Here is a 24,292-nt window from a genome sequence, read left to right as displayed (position 1 = left end):
TACAATACCCTTGTATAACACTATTGACATGTAAGGGCCCATAGAAACTAAATGAATACATTTTAGCAGAGTTGGGTTGCCAGACGCTGTCCGTCCGTCCGTCCGTCTGTCTTTCCTCCAATTTTGCTATGTTCAGGTCAATTGAGCAGCTTGGTTTTAGAAGAGTGACTGACAGACAAGCAGCGTAACCTCTCAGTCATCTCAGGAAACGTCATACCCAGGGGCTGCACAGCTTTTACTTCCATTAGTCTTCATTTCAGGATCGCACAGGGCTTTGACGTCCACTAAAAGAAGGCTGTGTGCAAACATACGTCCTTCTTCATGAAGAAAAAACAAGGATTACTTTAGGATGACACAATGAAAGTTATTTAGAGGGGCGGTTTATTTTGGGTGACCTTCAATATTGACTAAAAAGAGACCAAAATAAGGTAAAGTAACACACCAAATCCATGAAGTTATGTTATATGACTAATGTAAAATGACTAAATTAAGATATTTTTTCAGATGCAGGATTGATCCCTATTATATTACACATAAACTATGCAAATTGTCACTATAGTCCAATGAACGTCTGTAATGGCTAGCATTGACTGGTAATTTGATTAGTAGATCGTAATCTCCCAATAAAGCGCACAGGACTAGTCACATGCCAAAGATACAAGATGTCATTTCATTCTCTGGGTTATTTTTTGAATCATTTAACTCATATGAGCACATTTGTGATGTAAAATATAACTTCATGCATTTATGAAAATATTATTTCAAAAATCGAATTCAGTCAGGGGGCAGGACAGGTAACAAGTGATTAATGAGCAATGTGCAGGTTCCCAGATACATATGCCTACATTAGCCTCATCTAACCACTATCCATTCTTTACTAGGCTACATCTTTATTGTAGCCTACAAATAGAATTTGTCCAGCGCTAGCTCACGTCATCGATCGTGAACAACCACGAGTGAAGAGCTCCGAGTCTACGTACCAATTCTTACCTGCTTGACTATTCAATATTTGACAAGAGAATTTACTTTTTTACATGTAGGCAAATAGAACCAACAGCCCTGAATGGAATTGTTTGCGTAGAACGATGAAACCATGTTCCCGAACTTTGCATGGGGCGCGGCAACATTCCCTTATCAAATCGAGGGTACGTAACAATAGTTTGTCTGGCACCGGCTGTAGTCAAACTGTCCACGTGATCATTTCTTCATGCGTTTGTAGATAGCTAGGTTCAGTAATTGGATTTAGGAAAGGTAATGCGCGTCCCCGAGATGAGATTCTCTGGCCAAGTGCAAGAAGTAGCCTGACAACCTATAGGCTACAGCAGGGCCGGCTTTAGCTTTTGGGGGCCCTAAGCTAGATTTGTTTGGGGAGCCTCCCCACCAAGCATGGTTAAAGTTAATTTACTGCAATTCAACACATTTGGCCATTGGGTTTAGAGAAAATAGATCTGTTTTAAGCATGCTTTCTGCAGTTCTACGCATTTTGCCGTGGGGCGGAGAGAACTTTGCAATTTTATAACAAATTTCATGCAATTCTACTCATTTTGTCATGGGCTAGATATTATTTTTGCAGATTTAAATCAAGTTTTCTGCCGTTCTACAAATTTAGCCATCGGGCAGGGAGAGAAAATGTATTCATTTTAAAGCTAATTTCCTGCAATTCTACCGATTTAAGCCATGGGATTGAGAGACATTTCTGCAGTTTTAAAGCTAATTTCCAGCAATTCTACACATTTTGCCATGACTTATGCCATGTTAATGATACCTGCGTGAGAGTGCCTAACAAAATCAATGTGTAACTGGTGTCGTAAGGATTGGACCAAGGTGCAGCGGGAACGTGTATACTCATCCTCTTTATTAAATCAAAAGAAGGAAAAACAAACAAATCACGTATACAAAACAACGAATGACACTAAACAGTCCTGTCAGGTGCACAGACACAAAACAGGAAACAACTACCCACAAACCCCCATAGCACAAACACCCCTATACATAGGACCTTCAATCAGAGGCAACGAGGAACAGCTGCCTCCAATTGAAGGTCAATCAACAAACCCTAAACATAGAAGCGGAAAACTAGACTGAACATAGAAAAACACTAACCTAGAACATAGACCAAAAACCCCGTAACACTCTAAACAAACACCCCTCTTACATAATACCATAGCCCAACAAACCCCGAAACACTCTAAACATACACCCCCTGCCACGTCCTGACCAAACTAAAATAACAAATAACCCCTTTACTGGTCAGGATGTGACACAATGGGGTGTCAGGGCCCCTTGACACGTGCCCAGTCGGTACATTTTTGAGCTGACATGGCTAATTGATTTACTGTCAGTGACTGACAAAACAAGACAAAAATTACTGATTCACAACCAAATTTCGAACGTGCGCCTTGTGTGTTCTACTATTCTAACTCTCAACAGTAAGTTGAGACCCCGACTGAGTTACAATATATATATATATATACAGTACCAGTCAAAAGTTTGGACACTCCTACTCATTCAAGGCTTTTTCTTCACTTTTACAATTTTATACTTGTAGAATAATAGTGAAGACATCAAAACTATGAAATAACACATATGGAATCATGTAGGAACCAAAAAAGTGTTAAACAAATCAAAATAGATATTCGATTTTAGATTTTTCAAAGTAGCAACCCTTTGCCTTGATGACAGCTTTGCACACTCGTGGCATTCTCTCAACCAGCTTCATGAGGTAGTCATCTGGAATGCATTTAAATTAACAGGTGTGCCTTGTTAAAAGCTAATTTGTGGAATTTCGTTATTTCTTGATGCGTTTGAGCCAATCAGTTGTGTTGTGTTGTGACAAGGTAGAGGTGGTATACAGAAGATAGCCCTATTTGGTATAAGACCAAGTCCATATTATGGCAAAAACAGCTCAAATAAGCAAAGAGAAACGATAGTCTATCATTGCTTTAAGACATGAAGGTCAGTCAATCCGGAACATTTCAAGAACTTTGAAACTTTCTTCAAGTGCAGCTATGATGAAACTGTCTCTCATGAGGACCACAACAGGAAAGGAAGACCCAGAGTTTCCTCTGCTGCAGAGGATAAGTTCATTAGAGTTACCAGCCTTAGAAATTGCAGCCCAAATAAATGCTTCACAGAGTTCAAGTAACAAACACATCTCAACATCAACTGTTCACAGGAGACTGCATGAATCAGGCCTTCATGGTTGAATTGCTGCAAAGAAACCACTACTGAAGGACACCAATAATAAGAGACTTGCTTGGGCCAAGAAACATGAGTAATGGACATTAGACCGGTGAAAATCTGTCCTTTGGTCTGGAGTCCAAATTGGCGATTTTTGGTTCCAACCGCTGTGTCTTTGTGAGAGGCGGAGTAGGGTGAATGGATAATCTCTGCATTTGTGGTTCCCACCGTGAAGCATGGAGGAGGAGGTGTGATGGTGTGAGGGTGCTTTGCTGGTGACACTGTCAGTGATTTATTTAGAATTCAAGGCACACATCATTTGTTTTTCAACAGGACAATGACCCAACACACCTCCAGGCTGTGTTAGGGCTATTTGACCAAGAAGGAGAGTGATGGAGTGCTGCATCAGATGTCCTGGCCTCCACAATCCCACGAGCTCAACCAAGTTGAGATGGTTTTGGACGAGTTGGACCGCAGAGTGAAGGAAAAGCAGCCAACAAGTGCTCAGGATATGTGGGAACTCCTTCAAGACTTTTGGAAAAGCATTCTAGGTGAAGCTGGTTAAGAGAATGCTAAGAGTGTGCAAAGCTGTCATCAAGGCAAAGGGTGGCTACTTTGAATAATCTCAAATATAAAATATTTGTTTAACACTTTTTAGGTTACTACATGATTCCATATGTGTTATTTCATAGTTTTGATGTCTTCACTATTATTCTGCAATATAGAAAATAGTAAAAATAAAGAAAAACCCATGAAAGAGTAGGTGTGTCCAAACATTTGACTGGTGTTGTATTTATTTGGGACCAGGGCCCCATAGCGTTTATGTCGCTTATGCCTGGAGCTGGCCCTGGGCCAATGCAAAACGGGACTGACTGTTTCCCTCAGCCAGTGCATCATGTCTTGATATTAGCCTAATAATTGAAACATGAATGAAGTTTTGTATGAGCAGCAGATGTAGGATGTTAATTTCATCACCTTGTTGCAGGAGAACTTTCCTGCAATGAAGGACATTTAAAACGTGTAGCGAATTTGAGGTTCAAAAAGGCGTGTACACAACAGTTCACCTGCCTGACACAAGACTGAATCCACTGTTGATTTTATGTGCATTTTACATTTACTGTACTTTAAACCCCATTTGTTGGTAACGAAATCTGAAAATACTCTGGATGCATTCAGTAACATGATAAGATTATTCCTGGAAAATGTGGGGTAGGTACAACATAAGACCAAAATATTACAAGAGTTTGTGTGAGAGGATTAACTGGTGTCTCCAAGTGGACACACACCTCTCCAAAGTGTGCACAGTTCCTAAGCAATTTCAATGCCCTTTTATGACTAAAAGAACAGTGTTTAACTGTTCTTCAGCTATCCTAGCTGTGCCTTTGAGGAACTAGAAGAAGCACACTGGTAGTTGATTCACTTGGTACACTACCCTGCATCCCCGCCATTACACAATTACGTTTGTTGTTTACTCAGTCCAAAAACGGTCCATTATAAATCGCAATCTGGGTCGGGTGGGCATGATTTGAAAGCTTGTTCTATTGTCAACATGACTAGCTAAGTTCTAAAATACGATCGTTCAGTGTTAGGGTTTCACAAGTAAATTCAGAGAAACAGACCGTAATTTAGGTGCTCATAGAAAGGAGTCATGAGTGCATTCAGGTGTGTGTGCTGCGGCAAATTTTCTCCACAATAAACAGGCTCATTCTGTTCCAAACATCCCAGGGTATTTTATATATATATATGTATATGTATGTTTTATTTAACCTTTATTTAACTAGGCAAGTCAGTTAAGAACAAATTCTTATTTACATTGATGGCCTACCCCGGCCAAACCCTAACCCGGACGACACTGGGCCAATTGTGCGCGGCGCTATGGGACTCCCAATCACAACCAGTTCAGATACAGCCTGGACTCGAACCAGGTCTGTGGTGACATCTCTAGCACTGATATGCAGTGCCTTAGACTGCTGCGCCACTCGGGACATGTCATCTTGTAACTGTACATCAAACATAGTGATTATAAACGTTGACACTGTATATTACATGAATTATGATTTGGAGTGCACATTTGGACTCACAGGTTTTTGGCTTGCTTGTATGACATCAACATTGTAGACCAGACCTATTTATTACAATCCTCAATGAGTCATCTTAACTTACAGCATTTCCCTCACTCAGACAACAAAACATTTGCAAAAGTTGCCCAATTACCGGGATGGATGAGGGCTTCTTGTCACGCACTGTGCTCAAGTTCAGAACCGCTGTCAGTCATACAGCGATGTAAAGCGCAGAGCCAGAGCTCTGACATCATATATAGGATTTTACTGTACAGCCCCTACGTTCCAATTTAAGCACTTAGTAGTGCCCAAATCTGCCATTTTCAACCCATATATGGGTACGAGTGTAAAGGGCTACTTACAATCCACATAATAATTCACATTTCCTGTTCCTGCAGGATCATTTTCCTGCTGTATCAAACTGGCTCAAATTAAGACGCTACATCTATATAGACTCACGGTAGTTTATATACAATAGCTACTTTTAGGAATTGTAACCAGCATATTTTTCTTTAGTAAAACAATAATACTATGTCTGATCTATACTGCTATGAAGTGAATCCTTGCAGGGGGATGGGGCGCAGATAACAATGGACCAAACATTTGAGACACACTCTGTCATGAGGGGGCCAGACTCGTGTTTGAGGACTAGAGTGGAGACGTCACCTGTAACAGGGTCCATGCTATCCGGGATCCGTGGGACTTCCCTACCCCATTGAAGTTTACATTTAAAATGGTTAAGGTACAGGTTAAGGTTAGGGTTAGGTAAGGATTATGGTTAAAGTTAGGGTAGGGGTTAAGGTTAGAGTTCAGGGTAGAGACGTCCCAAAGATCCCGGATAGCACTAACCCCCGTAACAGCTATGAGCTCTGGGAAGAGAACCTGAAGTGCATCTGCCAGATAGGCCTGACCCACTACCGCCTGTCTCTGCCCTGGACCCGCCTGCTACCGGCCGGGACAACACAACATGTCAATAAAAAAGGGAGCCTAACTCAGAGGACCCATCTTGAAGACTTACCTTGAGTCTGTGTAGTGGTTATTCAGAATTCCTTCAGTATTTATTTGTGGTAAATGGCTATGGCATATAATGTGCTGAAAAAAGACATATCATACGTTATTATTGTGTTACAACCAGGCTTTTGTCAAAAAGAATATAGTGCCATAAACTCTGTCAAGGGGTCTGGACCCTTTTGGCACAGTCTGTTGTGTGCTTGTCTTGTAAATTGCAGGGTCCCTGCTTTAAGCCTCATTTGGCCTTGATACCATGATTCACTACTATACTACGTGTCTCTGTCATGCAGGTGCGGGATCCTACAACAAAGTGATCCATGACTTGCTGACGTGTTGCCTATGGTTTGTACCACTTTAACCTGCCACAAGCTCTCCAGGACCAGGGAGATTGGAAATCACCTGAGATGGCGGCTGTATTTGACAGCTACGCCCGCTTCTGCTTTTGAAACTGTGGATGACGTCGAACGAGCCATACTTGTGCGCTAAACTGGGCCATGAGGATGGCATCTTTGCCCCGGGGGATAAAATAACCAGGGATGGCTGACAAACTGTTGGTCCACAACATCCTATGTGCCCACAGCTACAGTGGATTCTACAGGGCAAAAAAACTGGGCTGAACTGTCGCTACCACACCTTTTCCTTAGGCTGGTTCGCCTGGCCCATGTTTGTGACCGGGGACTACCAAGAAGTGATGAGGTCTAGTTTTGAGGTCAAATGCAAAGGACTGGGTTACGAAGGATCTAGACTGTCCAGGTTCTCCAAGGACGAGCCTATTCTTTTTGTTAAGGCTGACATCTTTGCGTTGAACTACTAGACGTCTTGGAGGGTGGAGCCTATGGAGTTTTGGGGTTGAAGAGTGACCAAGAGGCGGGGGGGGGGGGGGGACCCATCCTGGCCGCTGTGTGGGGTGTCATGGCTGGCCGTGGTTCCTGACGACCTGAGGAAACTGCTGAAGTACATTAGGGGTAAAGAGGACAAGGGCCCTGTTCCAATACTTTGAAAATACTTTTCAAAATGTCCACTTCACAGCTTCCACCAACCCACCTCAGCTCCATTTAAAAGCAGTCAATTCAAAGGATAAATTGAAGTTTGAGAATCGATCATTTCCTGTGATTTTCCATGAGAGTTATTCAATTCATGAATTGAATCACCTGCATTGAGTCAATCAAATTTGAGCCAAACCTTGAGTGAGGAGAAAGCATTTAACATTAATAGAGTTGATTGCTATTGTTTATTTTTTGCACAGTAAACAGATTGAACATCCATTACAGTTGTCACATCGAATTGTGTCACATTGATTGCTTCAGGTGAACACTATTTGAAAATGAGCAATTTCCTTCTCTTGCTGGCTGTCACTTTCCATTAGCATGAGTGGAGTCCTGTAACAGTGCAACAGACACACACACACACACACACACACACACACACACACACACTGTGTTGTTTGACTGTTATTAGTGAACTCAGGCCTTGTTGGACAATGATAGCTACCACTTTTCACAGGACACATTCAATAACCCTGCGGTCTACATCACAGAAAATGGCTTCTCCCAGGTGGGGCCAGTGGACATGAAAGACATCCAGCACTGTAGGTTTTACCAGGACATCATCCAGGGAGTAGCCAGAGGTAATGACCACAGCAGGCCACAATAGAGGTACTGCATATTATGGAGAATCTATCATTTTAGAATGTTACTTTCTTCTGAAATTCAATTTGACCAGTCACTTCTTGTACTATTTCAACCTCTGAAAGGTTGCTTTGCACATCAAATCCTAGTGTATATGCAAGATCCAGAAACTACGGGGGCTGAGTCACCTGATTCCAATTTGATGATCCTGTTCTGTTGTCTTAGGTATGTAGGCTATTTCACGTCAACAGAGAAAGGTTGAGCGAGAGAGAGACTATGGCTATCATAATAAAACGGGATCTTGTTATTTTGTAACGTGCAAAAAAAGTATTTTCGATTATTCCTTAATGTGCATTGTCACGTATTTAATAAGTATAGCACCGTCTGTTATGAACTTGTTGTTTGTCTCTTTGTTCTAGATCTCAGAGAGGATGGTGTTGACGTGCTAGGTTACTTCACATGGTCCTTCCTGGATAACTTTGAATGGGCCGACGGGTTCGCTTCGGCCTGTTCCACATGGACTTCTCTCGACCAGAGTGACCGTGGACCGCGTACCACTCTGGAAGGGGGTACTCCGGGATCATCTCCAAGTACAGATCTCAGACCAGGACAAATAACTAAAGAGCCAATGGGCACAGAGCAAATCAGCCAAATCAGCCAATAAAAGCTATTTTTTTGCTCAACGTTCTGTTCTAATCAACTACAACCAAGCTTGGTCCATTGGAGTGTTCCTTCATGCCATTTTGATTTGAAGCCCATCTGAAACACATTGTAGTTGTGAAGTCTTTAAGACGTTCCTTCTCACCACTTTTCTCTGTCAACCCTGAAAATGTTTTGTAAAACAGTGCTAAGCTCATTCGGCTCCCTTCGCAAGGAAGTGATTTTGTCTGATTTCTTCCCTGACTTTGGCATAGAACTGCAAGAACCCGGCCAAAGAGTGTTACGTTTATTCAAGTGGATGCTAATTTGTATTATATCCTGCCCAATTCCCAGTCAATCTGTACAAAGGGTTTTTGGAGGGTAGAGGAGGATGGAGAATTCCCTACAAAGAGGATGGAGCCAACTGTAAGCCATCCAGGCCAAGCTGTTGTTGCCAATGCAGGGTTGGTCGGGGGCACAAGTCTACAGAGGAGTGTGTGTGTGTGTGTTTCTGTGTCTTTGTCTGTGTGCCTGCGTGCGCATTCTCGTATGTGTGGGTCTGGATCTTTGTGTGTGTGTCTGTATCTTTGTGTGTGTGTTTGAATGTGTGTGTGTAATCTTATATCTCAACCCGCAAGGCCCCTATATGGCTCAGTTGAGGGTTTTTTGAGATCCTATACAGCCCTCATGGTGAAAAAAATACACAATGCCACTCATTGTGCCCAGTGGAGGGTTAGAGTTGAGTGAGCGCTTGATGTAACACTAAGAGTAAATCCTACTTGGCCTGGGTAGGGAGTGGCGCCAGACAGGAGCCCATACCCAGGTATGAATGATCACATAGTCTAATGCAGATTTGTATTTACAAACAGTGAATCAGAGATTATGCACAGGGGTTACTGGGAAGTCAGTACATTATGAGGGAAGAGATTTACGCACATTCAAATGTGCAGGACGAGGACAAAGATTTGAATGGAAAAACATTTACCAACCAAATGTAAGCAAATTGTGCACTTCTGCTCAAGGTTTGTTCGCTGTGCTATTCAGTGGCAGGGGAAAAGTCTGGGTACATACCGTACTGTACATATACAAGGGAAACGGTCCTTTTCAGCTTCAATGGTAAAAGGCATCTTCAGATTTGTTCTTATTGTAAAATGTAAAGGCTCCGCCCATAGGGGGCTGAGGTAAAGGATCCGCACATAGGGGGCTGAGGTAAAGGATCCGCCCATAGGGGGCTGAGGTAAAGGATCCGCCCATAGGGGGCTGAGGTAAAGGATCCGCCCTTAGGGGGCTGAGGTAAAGGATCCGCCCATAGGGGGCTGAGGTAAAGGATCCGCCCTTAGGGGGCTGAGGTAAAGGATCCGCCCATAGGGGGCTGAGGTAAAGGATCCGCCCATAGGGGGCTGAGGTAAAGGATCCACCCATAGGGGGCTGAGGTAAAGGATCCGCCCTTAGGGGGCTGAGGTAAAGGCTCTGCCCTTAGGGGGCTGAGGTAAAGGCTCTGCCCATAGGGGGCTGAGGTAAAGGCTCTGCCCTTAGGGGGCTGAGGTAAAGGCTCTGCCCTTAGGGGGCTGAGGTAAAGGCTCTGCCCTTAGGGGGCTGAGGTAAAGGATCGACCCATAGGGGGGTGAGGTAAAGGGTCCGCCCATAGGGGGCTGAGGTAAAGGATCCTCCCATTGAGGGCTGAGGTAAAGTCAGACAGCTCTCTTAAAGGATCCAAACAGTAGGAAGAATTATGATACTTCTGGTGTATCAGACAGTAGTCAGATGAAATAGTCCCGTGGTCTATAGACTCAGAGACAGAACTACTTTACTGTAGTCTATAGACTCAGAGACAGGACTACAGTGCTGTGGTCTATAGACTCTGAGACCGGACTACAGTGCTGTGGTCTATAGACTCAGGGACAGGACTGCAGAGCTGTGGTCTATAGACTCAGAGACAGGACTACAGTGCTGTGGTCTATAGACTCAGAGACAGGACTACAGTGCTGTGGTCTATAGACTCAGAGACAGGACTACAGTGCTGTGGTCTATAGACTCAGGGACAGGACTACAGTGCTGTGGTCTATAGACTCAGAGACAGGACTACAGTGCTGTGGTCTATAGACTCAGAGACAGGACTACAGTGCTGTGGTCTATAGACTCAGAGACAGGACTGCAGTGCTGTGGTCTATAGACTCAGAGACAGGACTACAGTGCTGTGGTCTATAGACTCAGAGACAGGACTACAGTGCTGTGGTCTATAGACTCAGGGACAGGACTACAGTGCTGTGGTCTATAGACTCAGGGACAGGACTGCAGTGCTGTGGTCGATAGACTCAGAGACAGGACTGCAGTGCTGTGGTCTATAGACTCAGGGACAGGGCTACAGTGCTGTGGTCTATAGACTCAGAGACAGGACTGCAGTGTTACAGCATAACGACTCAGGGACAGGACTACTGAATGGTAGCCTCCGACACAGTTAAAAGGGACAGATGCTATGGCTGCATCTCAATGGAGAATGACTGTTCTGAAAGGAACTTGACAGTAAAAAAGGTACCCAAAAAAGTCCTAGGTCTATTGGTGGGCTTGCTCACTTCTTCAGTCCTTTCAGATGATGCAAGGAAAGATAGTCACTAAGAGACTTGAGATGTGACGTGTGTCGTCAGTCTCCCTTTGTAATGCCCAAATGACACTCAACCTGCGGTGTATTCATTATGTCTTGCAATGGAAACGGTTTACTGTTTAAGAACCAAACGGAACAAAACAGGGCGGGACCAATAGAAACTCTCGTTTTTGTTGCTAAACTTTTTCCGTTCGCAGTAAACGGTTTCTGTGGCAAAACGTTTTTCAACAGAATCGGCGAAATCAATACACCCCTGCTCTCAGTCTCAGATGGTTCCTTTGACATACTGTACGCTCCTAAACATGTTTTTATGTCTTTACCCCTTTATCTGCAGCATATGCTCCTTTACCATCTTTGTTTGATTTGAATGTTGCTCTGTCCGTTTTTCTCTCTCCACCCGTTTTCTGTGCTAAAAGTAAGGAATGTAAATATTTACTTCATACCCTTGTGGTCCTGACTGGAACATCCTTTGTGTGTCTTTCTGAACCCTTTTCATACAAATGTTCCTTTGTGAACAATAGTGTGTACTGTACGTCAACCCTGACCTGTAGTTTTGGTTGTGCCCCTGTTTTGCCATCTCATCTTTCCATTCTATTGAATTCAAAGCCATCAATGCCATTCAATAAAAGGTATTAAACACATCCAAATAGATTTACTGTATTATGAGCCTGTCAGTGTGGATAAAAAAACATTTCAAATCAAATCAAATCAACGTTTATTTGTCACGCGCGCCGAATGCAACAGGTGTAGACCTTACAGTGAAATGCTTACTTACAGGTTCTAACCAATAGTGCGAGAAAAAAAAGGTGTGTGTGTGTGTAGGTAAGTAAAGAAATAAAACAACAGTAAAAAGACATTTGAAAATAAGAGTAGCAAGGCTACATACAGACACCGGTTAGTCAGGCTTATTGAGGTAGTATGTACATGTAGGTATGGTTAAAGTGACTATGCATATATGATGAACAGAGAGTAGCAGTAGCAGCCATGCTGAACAACAGATGTCATCCTGCCACCAGAAAACCAGGGTGGCATTTGTGTACGTGCCCCAGCTGCCCCGGCAGCTGTACAAACTCCCGACTGTGAGAAACTACCCAGAGAACAAGGTGAAAATCCTCCCTCAAGTCACGTGTTGACTCTATGTACATAGTGTGGTTAATTCTGGCTTCATTTACTGTATGGACTGTGTACAATGGACTGTAGAACCTGCGTAGCTGAGGCTGGTCTTTCTATGGGCAAGCCATTGCAAAACTGCACTGAATGGCACATCATGCATCTAAAATAATTTGACGGGAAACTTAGGGGAGGGACAACTTTTATCTGATAAATTAATGAAATTGTTCACTTAAGTTTGAGTGGGCATTGACAATTGAACAGCCCCGTTTGTATGGTGTTAGTATCGTAAGAAGGTGGTATAAAATTGAATGTTTTCTTAATCCTGAAATTATACAAATGAAATTATATTTACTTGTTATTTTCAACTACATAAGTGGATTTATTTGTTGTTTTGTTATTAAAGCGTTAAAATATGTTCCTTTCACTCAGTTGGATACGCGTGAACGTTGGAGGTTATTTTTGTTGTCTTACACTGCCACCATATGGAACCAAATGGAACTACAGCTTTGTTGCGAAATTAAGTGATTATGAACACAATGTGGCATCACACAATAAGGTGTTTTGAACGAATAAAAATGATCACAAACCATCTATCCATAACTCCCTAAACCATATCTGTCGTTATGATATATTTAGCATACAAATAAGATGAATATAAAATATAAATATTTATGCCCCAGTTTGAAGGGAAGCATAATTTGTATTATGTATTATGCGACTTTGTTGTTTGCATTAATAAGCATATTGTGGCATGACGTATCGTCGGCTATGCAGATTGTTTTCAACAGATGTGAAAAATGCCTCCGTGGCCCTCCTCTAAGTCAAGCAGAATGAATTTCTCTTTTGTCTTGTGATGAATAACAACCTCTTGTGCGGCCATCAATAATGTATTTGAAACCAGCAGTGAATATTTCTACGCAGGTTTTTTTTAATATATGTAAGATTTAACAATCTTTTACACCACTTCTCTAACCTGACTTGAAAACATTTGGCCCAGAAAATAAATGCTTTAAAGTTAATTCAAGTTTGCGTCTTATTTTACAGAGTGAATAACAACATTAAAGGCCCAGTGAAGTAAAAAACGCGATTTCCTGTGTTTTATATATTTCCACACTATGAGGTTGGAATAATACTGTGAAATTGTGAAAAGGATGATAATACCCTTTTAGTGTAAGAGCTGATGGAAAAGACCGCCTGAAATTTCAGCCTGTTTTGGTGGGATGGAGTTTTCGCCTGCCTGGTGACATCATCAGATGGTAAATTAGTTAATAGACAAATAAGAAAGAGAGTTCCAAACCTCTCTGCCAATAACAGCTAGTTATTAGTTTTCCCCTCCCCACTCAAACCACTCCCATATAAATCCTAGCAAAATTCTTTCTTGAGAAATTGCTCTTTGCTAAGAAGCAATTTTTGTTTCTTTTTGACCATTTCAATTGAAAACAAGAACAGTAAAGTACTTCATTGTTACCCAGAAATTATTTGATATTGAGATAAAAATGGCTGCATTGGACCTTTAAGAGCAGAATATAAGTATGGTAAAGGGGTAGTTCACTACTTTTTCAAAACACCATAATTATTCTCTCCAGCACCATACCAATGTCTTCATATGTGAAAACAGCATTGTTCTACTTTCTCCAGTCAAAAGGATGAGAAGAAAAGGTTATAAGAAAATTACCCCCTATGATGTCATCGAGGGTAGAGATTAAGTGTGGAAAACAGCAAATGAACACACTAATAATCATTTTATGACATATCAATAATACAATTCAGTTAGAATCATACAAAACTGTGCAACAAATAGTCCTACCAACTCCCAAAACACATTTTGCACACATTCAATTTGGTAACGCAATAATAAAGTGGTTCTTTTCAGTATCAAATTGGAAGTTAAACAAAATAGGTTGAGTTATTTCCCTATGATTTAAGCTTGTCAAAGTACGTAATTTTTGCTTGAAATTCCAGATTGGACTGAATGAGTAATTTCCCAGCCCGTGTCTCTCATTACTGATTGATTCATCTTTCCATGTGACTAGCTAGGGAGCAGTATGGATGAGATAACTGCTCCGGAATTGATTGCATGAAATATAAGGAGAAGTTAGTATTGCGCCTAACGAGCAGCAAGATTGGCCTTTTGTGATAGTCTGTATGGGATAATATGTGCCTATTGCAGGTTTGAATGCTGAAACATTAATTAACATTTAAATAATTCACTGTTACGGCCTATTTTATTAAGCCCCACGAATATTCAACTTTAATTCATTACAGGGGGAATTTATTTAGGCTGTGATGTAGAAAGTCGCTCAGGAAGCCGTTTCCAAACGTGCTTTCCAATTAAGCCGCAAATATATCATGTATATAGATAGATATAGATTGATTCTGAATTAGGACGTTTAATTGTAACATTCAATCACAGTCGCCGATGGAGATTTGTGCCGATGAACATTTTCACAAATTAGCAAGGGAGGCACATTTGTATTTGGCCAAACTTAACTTCTTATATTTTGACAGGCCCTATAAAATATTCAACGGCCAGAGAACTCATTTACCTAATATAAATATCTGAATAATTTAGCTGCTAATTAACTAGTATCTCCATAATAAATTATGTAAAAATGTCTGAGTTTGATGTCTTGACATATACAGGTACAGAGGCGCTGACTTCTAGAAAATAATTACCTTTTCTATTTACTGATTGCCCTCATATGCATAGTCCCGAGAGAAATGGTGTAATGAAATTGTTTCTTTAATGTCAAGATAAAGAGATGTGCCCCTTGTGTACTGAACTGATAGCTTCCATGTATCTCCCCATTTCTTCCTCTCTCACATTCTTGGTCTTCTTATCTCAGTCTCTCTCTCAGCCAATCAGAAAGTGACAGAGGAGAAGTTTCTCTTTCACCCTCTCTCCCTCTCTCCTCATATGTATGTGTGTGCCTCTGTCTATCTTCCCTGTCTCGCTTTCTCTTTCACCCTCTCTCTCCCTCCTCTCTTTCTCTACAGAGCTCATCTCTTTCCCTCATTCTAATCGTATTGCTCAGTCTCCGTTGACAAGAGAGGAGAAGGAAGAAAGAAAGAAACAGCCCAAACTTTAGAAATCCCATTGACCTATTTCACCAGACATTTAACTGGGAATGTATAATCATGCCAAACACTGAAGAAGAAATTTAGAAGTAATGTGTTATTTTTTGCCACTTCTCCTCATCACAACCTCGATATCCCCTTCTTCTTTGAGCTGGAAGCCATTTCTGTGGGGGGGATAAATGCTTTTAGGTGGCGTTACTCGCTCTTTCAGAGCTCCGCAGCTACTTTTGTCCACGTCGTAAGAAGCGTGACATCGGAGTTAAAAAGTGCTTTGGATAGCCTCGACATTGATTCTTGAATTTGGGGATGAGACAAGATTGAGGGACGAATGCTTCTGCCTCGAAGACAGGAACCGGAATTAGTGCTAGCCATGCAGAGAACTAAATTACACAGAAATTACAGATGATCTCAACCGCATACAAGCAATTTTGGGATCTGTGTTGAAACATATCTATAGCAGAACAGCAATGATGCTGAAATACATTTATAGAGCTTCTGATCATTTTCTTGCCTTAGTACTTGACTTCCATATCTAGACCAAGGTTTCCCAAACTCGATCCTGGGCCCCCCCCCCCCCGCTGGGTGCACATTTTGGTTTTGGCCCTAGCACTACACAGCTGATTCAAATAACCAACTCATGATCAAGCTTTGATTATTTGAACCAGCTGTGTAGTGCTAGGGCAAAAACCAACACGTGCACCCAGGCGGGGCCCCAGGACCAAGTTTGGGAAACCTTGTCTCAGACCGCCCTTTGCAAAACATTAAATACAAATGTAATCTGTGAATACAAAATTCACTACTAAGTGTTTTGTTAACATAATACTAACACATTGTTTTCATCAGAAGAGAAACGTGTGCAATTGTGTTCACTGTTTCCGGAAATCAGTTAATCCTCCTGCACAAAATTCTAAATCATCCCATCAGTGTCATACCATGTACACAATATATTGCAAGATCTAGGCAATGGGGGCTGTCTAATTGTTAGGATTTTTTTTACAATATTGTGGACATGCAGAGGTGCAGAGAATTAAGTTGTGTTACTTCTACATAACATAACATAGGTAACCTACATAAGGCCTATACATTCATATCAGTTGTGTTCCTCCACTGTACTATTCACCTTTCCTTATTTCTATTGTGGATTGTGTTGCTATGTGCCAATGGAAACCCTACAGAACTATGAGCAAACCAACCTCTGTATTGAATACGTGATGATACCGATGAATTAATGTGCAATTTTTTTTGGCAGGAATAATATTTGATTTGATGTATATGAAATTGTTTGGTAAAATATGCATTGCCCATAATTCTGCACCTTTGGATAGTTGGACTTGTAATTTTGATCATCATGAATTAGTGACTGCAAAGAAAGTGTATTAATCTACTGAGATTTTTAAAACACAGACTAACTTAGTTTTTTCTGCTTGCTCTCAAGAGATAAGTATGCTTTCATTAATCTTTTTGCAGGCAGTAGTGTTCGCTTTTGATAAATGTATTAGCAATTTTGATGGTATAATATAGTTCTGCTGATTATATTTATGTTTTGAGAAGGCAACCATATTTTGACAAATGCATTTAATGTTTTACAAAGAGCCACAGAGTTTTGAAAATCGACAACATTGTTCCAAAAAACGCTTGTATGCATTTGAGAGAAAAAAAAAATGTAATAATAACAAACTATTCATAGTTTTCTTTGTGGTCCACCCTGAGAAACAGGAAATGACGTCGCCAACGACTGTTCAAGAACCAACTTTTCCCGTGTATGACGGCTTTCCGTGATAGGGGTTCTCAGACCCCTTGAAAAATGTCAAGCTAGTAGTATATTCAGCCGCTCCTGAGAGCACAGCGGACAAAATGTGAGGAGATTGGTATTCAGGGTGTGTGGGTGCTGTAGGTAGGCCTAGCGGGGTGAGAGAGAAACCGCCTGTATGTGTCAGCCAGGTCGTTCAATTTGATATCGAAATTGGACATCTATCCATGTCTGAGGACGTCGGGAAATGCCTTAGAAAACCGTCCACAAGGGCCAACAGCGAGCATTATTACCATCAAGTAGGCTTGAGTTTTGCTAGGGCGTTGTGGATGAGGATGGTTGATCGGTGTAATCCCATGACTCTGGATCAGAAGGTTGTGTGATCCATTGCAGTCGTAGACACTGTCTTATTTGTCGTTGATTTTAACCCTATCGTAAACCTGAACCCTTACCTTAACCATTCCCAATGAGTGCCTGAACTTAACCCTCAACTTCGAAATGTGACGTTTCTAGAAATGGAACGATACCGAGCAGCAGGAGCAACAAAAACACTTCGAAGTTTCTCCAAACGTCGAATTTCTAAGTTTGATGTTTAGAGAACATGGATGAACGTCTAACTCTGTAGTGAGACTGTGAGAGCTTGTTGGTATGTGTTGAGATGGCCAATGAGCCACCTCAATCATGGTGGAAATCACAGGGGAGAGAGAGAGAGTGAGTGTGTGTCTGAGTGTGTGTGTGTGTGTGTGTGTGTGTGTGTGTGTGTGTGTGTGTGTGTGTGTGTGTGTGTGGGTGGGTGTATCACACCGGGACAACTGTAACCAGCTTGAAATAAGAAGTGAATATATTCTGATGTGATGATACCAGGAGTAGCAAAGAGAGAAATACACACTATTGTTGTGCTAGTATGCAAACTGACTCCCTTTGAAAATGTCAACAAAGACAGAGACAAAATCTGAAACACCCTTGTCATTGACACTCACCACAACACCCCAAAACAATACCTAACCATTTCCACAAAAACATGAAATATCCCTACCAAAATGGTCAATAAAAAACTTTCCGAGCCCCATAATCATCCTAAAATCACCCTAAAACATACAGTTTCAGTAATCCCCCTCGAATGCTGCCTCTTCAGCCTCAACGCCAAAAGGTATCAGTGCTAAGTAAACGGAGATGCCTCTGTCCACCATCCTCTCGCTATTGAGAGAGCAGGGAGGTGAGGTGGTGGTGGGGAGCAACAATGTGCCACTGTCTCGCTAACACTAATTAGCTCTAAGTGTTGTACGACATGCTCCCTCTCATCCGCGTTGTCACTCAAGGTTGGAGTGTGGCTAATGAGAGAGTTATCTAGGCCCTTGTAATAATGCATTCAAATGAACACCGCTGACCTGACCTATGGGATGGCTTTTTAATCTCACCACTTAATACCGATCAGACTGTTCGCTCAAAGCTCGTTAGCTCAACTTTCATTGATCAAACAGGTGTTAATTATGTTTAATTGCTCTGTGACTTTGCACACGGATCTTCAGGTGTTTTGGGGGAGGGGGAGGAGGGGGGGTGGTGCCCTGAGAAAAAGGGACACGGGGGTGTGTGTTAGGGTGTGTAAGCCCCTTATCGTGGGTATACAGTCAAGGATTAGGGAGGTTAGTAAGGTCACGAGTTTACAGCAGATTTCCGCCACATGTAAAACAGCATTCATTTTGTTTGGATTAGCATAATCATTATCCGTTGGCGCCAAAACCCAACGCTGGACTGTTGTGCAAACATTGTTTTCTGACGCGATGCAAACCTTCCGAGAGGGGGCCGGAGAATTGTAACAATAATTACCTGGGTGATATTAGTAATTTAACCATTCAGCAAATAAGCTTGCAGTTCTTTAATTGGATAAAGGTATTGTTGTTGTGAGCGACGGAATGTGTGTCTGTGTCAGTTTCATCCTCTCAGCTAGACAGCATTCAACCCCACTAACATGAGGAATAACCCCCTTCAGGTGTTTGGCTGTTGGTGTTTTGGTTTTTCCAAGTGATACCGGTAATAAATAGCGGATCAGGTGGAGTTCAAGGCTACAAACAAATGGGCTTATGCATTGGCTGGCTTTTTGGGGGCTTGTATTGTTAAACATCTCTTGGATGTGTGTGTGTGTGTGTGTGTGTGTGTGTGTGTGTGTGTGTGGTGTGTGTGTGTGTGTGTGTGTGTGTGTGTGTGTGTGTGTGTGTGTTGGGGGGGCATTAGCATTGTAGAACAGGTCTATGAAGGTAAATCAAACTCCCTTGGCCCTCAGACATCACAGGGAGGAGACAGAGCCGTAACCAGGGTTTGAGTTTTAGTGAGGTCTGGGGTGGGGGGGTGGGGGGTGGGGGGGGCATTATCATCACCTTGGCTGCTGTAGGTTCATTCAAGCACATAGCCTATTAGCTACACGACTGTGAAGTTATACCCCGGAAACGGGTGAAATGTGAGAAATGATTCCCACTGACACGTAGCATCAGCGACTGTTCAATCAGTTGTAACGACGTATTGTATAAAACCGTTAATATAGATATCTCTTTTCTCGAATTTCATAGCGTTCACGTTCGTATTCCTAGGCATTACTAATCAAGCTCCGCACAAACGGACACAGATTATCGTATTATCACATTCACATGAATTAATAGAATATTACTTACGATTCTGTATTAATATCAGTAATGTATTGGTAAAAAAAGGTGGGTAATGGATAAGACGAACAACCACCCATACAAACAAAACGTATGACATTTTTACAACTATATTGTCTGCATTTTGATTGCATTTTAATGCAGGCCTAGGCCTATAGGGAAGATAGGCCAATCTCCAGATGTTCATACTGAAGCAAAATTCAGTTCCTTGATAAGATTAGTACAGATTTTCTCAGGTTTGGGAACCACCGTCCTAACCTTTCTCTCTGCTCGCTACCTCTTTCTGTCTCCTCCGCTTCCTCCCGCATGCATTGTTCTGTCTCCTCCGCTTCCTCCAGCATGCATTGCAGCCAGCCTCAGCCTCACCACTGAGCGCCACATCACCGTCTGTTTCAGTAACCCACTCTCCGTAAAACAAAGTTATTATGAGAATTTAGGAGCTGATTTTTTTTGCTGCTGCTGAGGTAGGCTCTGTTTAACGTTAGCTTCTTACTTCATCCTTCTAGCTGGCTGAGTAATACTAGCCAGAGCCCTTCATCGTTTCTGCAATAGAAGTCTCTGCACGAAGCTAGCCATCTGACTGACACAGTATATGTATAAAACTTTTTTTACTACAAGAAATGACCGAGGTCTGGACCTTGGTTTCCACATATGTAGTTTTGGCCAATGGGAGGAGAGGATGGAGAGAAAAGAAAATAGAAAAAAAGGAAAAAGGCGCACACGGCACACGGCACACACACACACACACACACACACACACACACACACACACACACACAGGAGTGACTTACCCAGAAGGCCCACCACTCCCCAAACTCATTACAGCCCCCTTCTTCATGTTGTGTACAAACAATTTGAATTGAACTGAATGGGGCGCAATTAAGAGGGATTTTACGGGATTTGCTAAGAGCGCCACTCCGACGAGACCAAGGCCTATACCTTGGGTAGCCAATTCATTTTAGAATGTATGTTTCCAATTCAATTTAAAAACGCAACAATGGCCACTTGAAGTGTTGCCCGAAGACAACTGTCATCACACGGTAGTCGCTGAAAGACGCCACCCCCGGAACCTCAATAACAACGGGACTAGACTCATAGCAATTGTTATTCCAGCAGCCCTTTTGTTTAGACAACAGCTTTTTGTTACTGCATCGCTCGGAAACAACCTTCCCCTCCCCTGTGCCGCTCCAATGAACGCAAAAACTCCACCAGTCTGTCGTATACTGTGCACTGACTTGAAACATGTTGGATACTGTGTGATCATTCTTATATGAACAGAACTCTTCTAGAATATACTTTTCAAGGGAGACTTGGCCCAAGACTTGACCATACAGTACATGTTTATTGCGTAGATGTGAGGACAATATACACCAGTGGTTCCCAAACTGTGGGGCGCACCCCCTAGGGGAACACAGTCCGGCTTTCAACTTATTTTTGAAAGTTGTAATGGTAGAATTCACAAGGTGCAATTTCTGAAATTGGGTAGTGCATCATCAGTTTTCCTCTTGTCATGACAGTTCATTGCATACCTCAGAGAGCTATTTAGAACTTGTCAGGGCGTGGGATGTTCCCCAATGCTGGAAGGGGGACCTGAGTGAAAAGGTGGACCGTTCTTGACACACACGGGAAACTGTTGAGCGTGAAAAACCCAGCAGCGTTGCAGTTCTTGACACACTCAAACCGGTGCGCCTGGCACTTACTACCAGACCCCGTTCAAAGGCACTTCAATATTTTGTCTTGCCCATTCACCCTCTGAATGGCACACATACACAATCCATGTCTCAATTCACACCACTTGACTTTTCCCACATTTTGTTGTCTTACAAAGTGGTATTCAAATGTATTTGAAAGCACTTTTTTGTCAACCATCTACACAAAATACTATGTTATGTCAAAGTGGAAGAACAATTCTACCATTTAGTAATGGAAAGTAACGGAAAATTAAACACTAAAATATATTTATTAGGTAAGTATTCAACCCCCTGAGTCAATACAGGGTAGAATCAGCTGTGAGTATTTCTGAGTAAGTATCTAAGAGCTTTGCCCATCTGGATTGTACAATATTATTCTTAAAACAAATTTTCAAACTCTGTCAAGTTGGCTGCTGATCATTGCTAGACAACCATTTTCTAGTCTTGCCATAGATTTTCAAGCCAATTTAAGTCAAAATCACAGCTAGGCCACTCAGGAACATTCAATGTCATCTTGGTAAGCAATTCCAGTGTATATGTGGCCTTGTGTTTTAAGTTATTGTCCTGCTGAAAGGTGAATTCATCTCCCAGTGTCTGTTGGAAAGCAGACCAAACCAGGTTTTTTTCCCTAGGATTTTGCCTGTGCTTAGCACTTTTTATCATAAAAAACTCCCTAGTACTTGCCAATGACAAGCATACCCATAACGTGGTGCAGTCACCCCCATGCTTGAAAATATGAAGAGTGGTACCCAGTGATGTGTTGTGTTGGATTTGCCCCAAACGTAACGCTTTGTACTCAGGGAAAAAGTTTATGAATTTGCCACATTTTTGTACAGTATTACTTTAGTGCCTTATTACAAACAGGATGCAGGTTTTGGAATATTTTTTATTCTGTACAGGCTTTCTTCTTTTCACTCTGTCATTTAGGTTAGTATTGTGGAGTAACTACACTGTTGTTAATCCATCCACAGTTATTTCCCATCACAGCCATTCAACTCTGTAACTGTTTTAAAATCACCACTGGCCTCATGGTGAAATCTCTGAGCGGTTTCCTTCCTCTCTGGCAACTTAGTTAGGAAGGGCGCCTGTATTTCTGTAGTGACTGGGTGTATTGATACACCATCCAAAGTGTAATTGATAAATGCACCATGCTCATAGGGATATTCAACGTCTGTTTTTTTTGTTTTACCCATCTACCAATAGGGGCCCTTCTTTGCAAACCACTGGTCTTTGTGGTTGAATCTGTGCTTGAAATTCACTGCTTGACTGAGGGACCTTACAGATAAATGTATGTGTGGGGTACAGAGATGGGGTAGTCATTTTGTGACTTGTTAATCAAATTGTTTATCTTGAACTTATGTAGGCTTCCGTTACAAAAAGGTGGAATACTTATTGAGTTAAGACATTTCAGCTCTTCATTTTTGACATTTTTGACATCCATTTGAAATTCAGGCTGTAACACAACAAAATGTGGAAAAAGACAAGGGACGTAAATACTTTCTGAAGGCACTAGGTTTAGTAAACAAGCCTGTCATTGGTTAAAAGGGCATTGTACACTAGCCTCTGCTTGAGAGTGTTCTATATAGGCTGTGGGAGGCAGGTTCCTCTCTCTATCTATCGTGGTGAGGCCCATTGTCATGCAGTGCCTCAGGTAAAGAGCCCAGTCGTCACTCATTCCTGTGACGGCCGGCGCCATCTACCCTGACGGTGACTGATACTGATGAAAGGAGTGTGTGAGTGTGTGTGAGTGTGTGTGTGTGTGTGCGTGTGTGTGTCATTTCTGAGGTGGGTCTGGTGAATGGAGACTGTGTGTGAGAGAGATGGATGCCACCATGGCTGGAGGTTCTGTTGAAGGCCGGTGGGCAGTACCATGCCAGGCAGCCGTGCCCGTGAGGGGGATAGACGGACCAAGGACGACCACTGTTGCCATGATGGATCAGTTGTCACATGGTCGTGAAGGGGCATGGTAGCAAAACAGCAGAGTGTGTCCATTGGTGTTTCTGCTGTGTGGCTCAGTTAGTAGAGTAGGGGCTTGCAGTGCCAGGGTTGTGGATTCGATTCCCATGGGGGACTGGTATGAAAAAAACATATATGTATGAAAATGTATGCGCTCACTGCTTTAAACTGCTCTGGACAAGAGTGTCTGCTAAATGACTAAAATGTACCGTCCACTTCAGTGGCTGTTGGTACTGTGTTTCAGAGGGTGAACATTTTAGTTCAGTCCCAGCACTGACATCTGATCCAACCAATCAAAGGCTTAGTCATTAATTGATTAGTTGAATCAGGTGTGTCAGTGCTGGAATAGAACAAAACTGTGCATGCCCTTTTGAGAAAGACCCAGTGGCCAGTATGATCAATCACCAGCCTAGCCGAAGTGCCTGGGGCCCCCTAGTGGACGCATGGGTGTGTCACTCAATGTGACCACGTGTCATCACTGGACCAATAACAAGGACTTTTCTTTTAGGTGCTAAGGTGTGAGGTGTTCAAATCACCACAACGTGCTCTGGGAGCTGAGTGTGGATGTGTTTGTGTGTGTGTGTGTGTGTGTGTGTGTGTGTGGACGGAGGCTGACGGTGGTGTGTTTGTCCATGTGTGTATGTGTCTGTGTGCGCTGAAGGTGGTGTTCCTTGGATTCATTGCTTTTGCGTGCATGTGTCTGCATACATGGGCACACGTGTGTTCTCACGCAGCCTTCCCCCAGTAGATCGATGTGTCTCCATGGAACATTGTCCTGACTCCCGGCAAGTGGAGTGAGTAGAGACTAAGGGGTTGTAGGAGAGGAGGGGGAGAAAGAAAAGCACAGTAAATGTGTGCTATGCAAATAGCCCCAGAGGACATCGCAATCAATTTATCTTATTGAAACAAATGGGGAGAGCAGCTCGG

General features: G+C 42.4%; 1 pseudogene; it reads left to right on the top strand.

Annotated features, from left to right (window-relative positions):
• The first annotated feature begins 954 nt into the window (after nt 1–954).
• Nucleotides 955–11,730, top strand: LOC106608607 (cytosolic beta-glucosidase-like; annotated as a pseudogene).
• Nucleotides 11,731–24,292: the final 12,562 nt, after the last annotated feature.

This window comes from Salmo salar, chromosome 07, assembly GCF_965601325.2.
Source record: "Salmo salar chromosome 07, fSalSal1, whole genome shotgun sequence".
NCBI lineage: Eukaryota > Metazoa > Chordata > Actinopteri > Salmoniformes > Salmonidae > Salmo > Salmo salar.
This window is presented reverse-complemented; position numbering and strand designations above follow the sequence as displayed.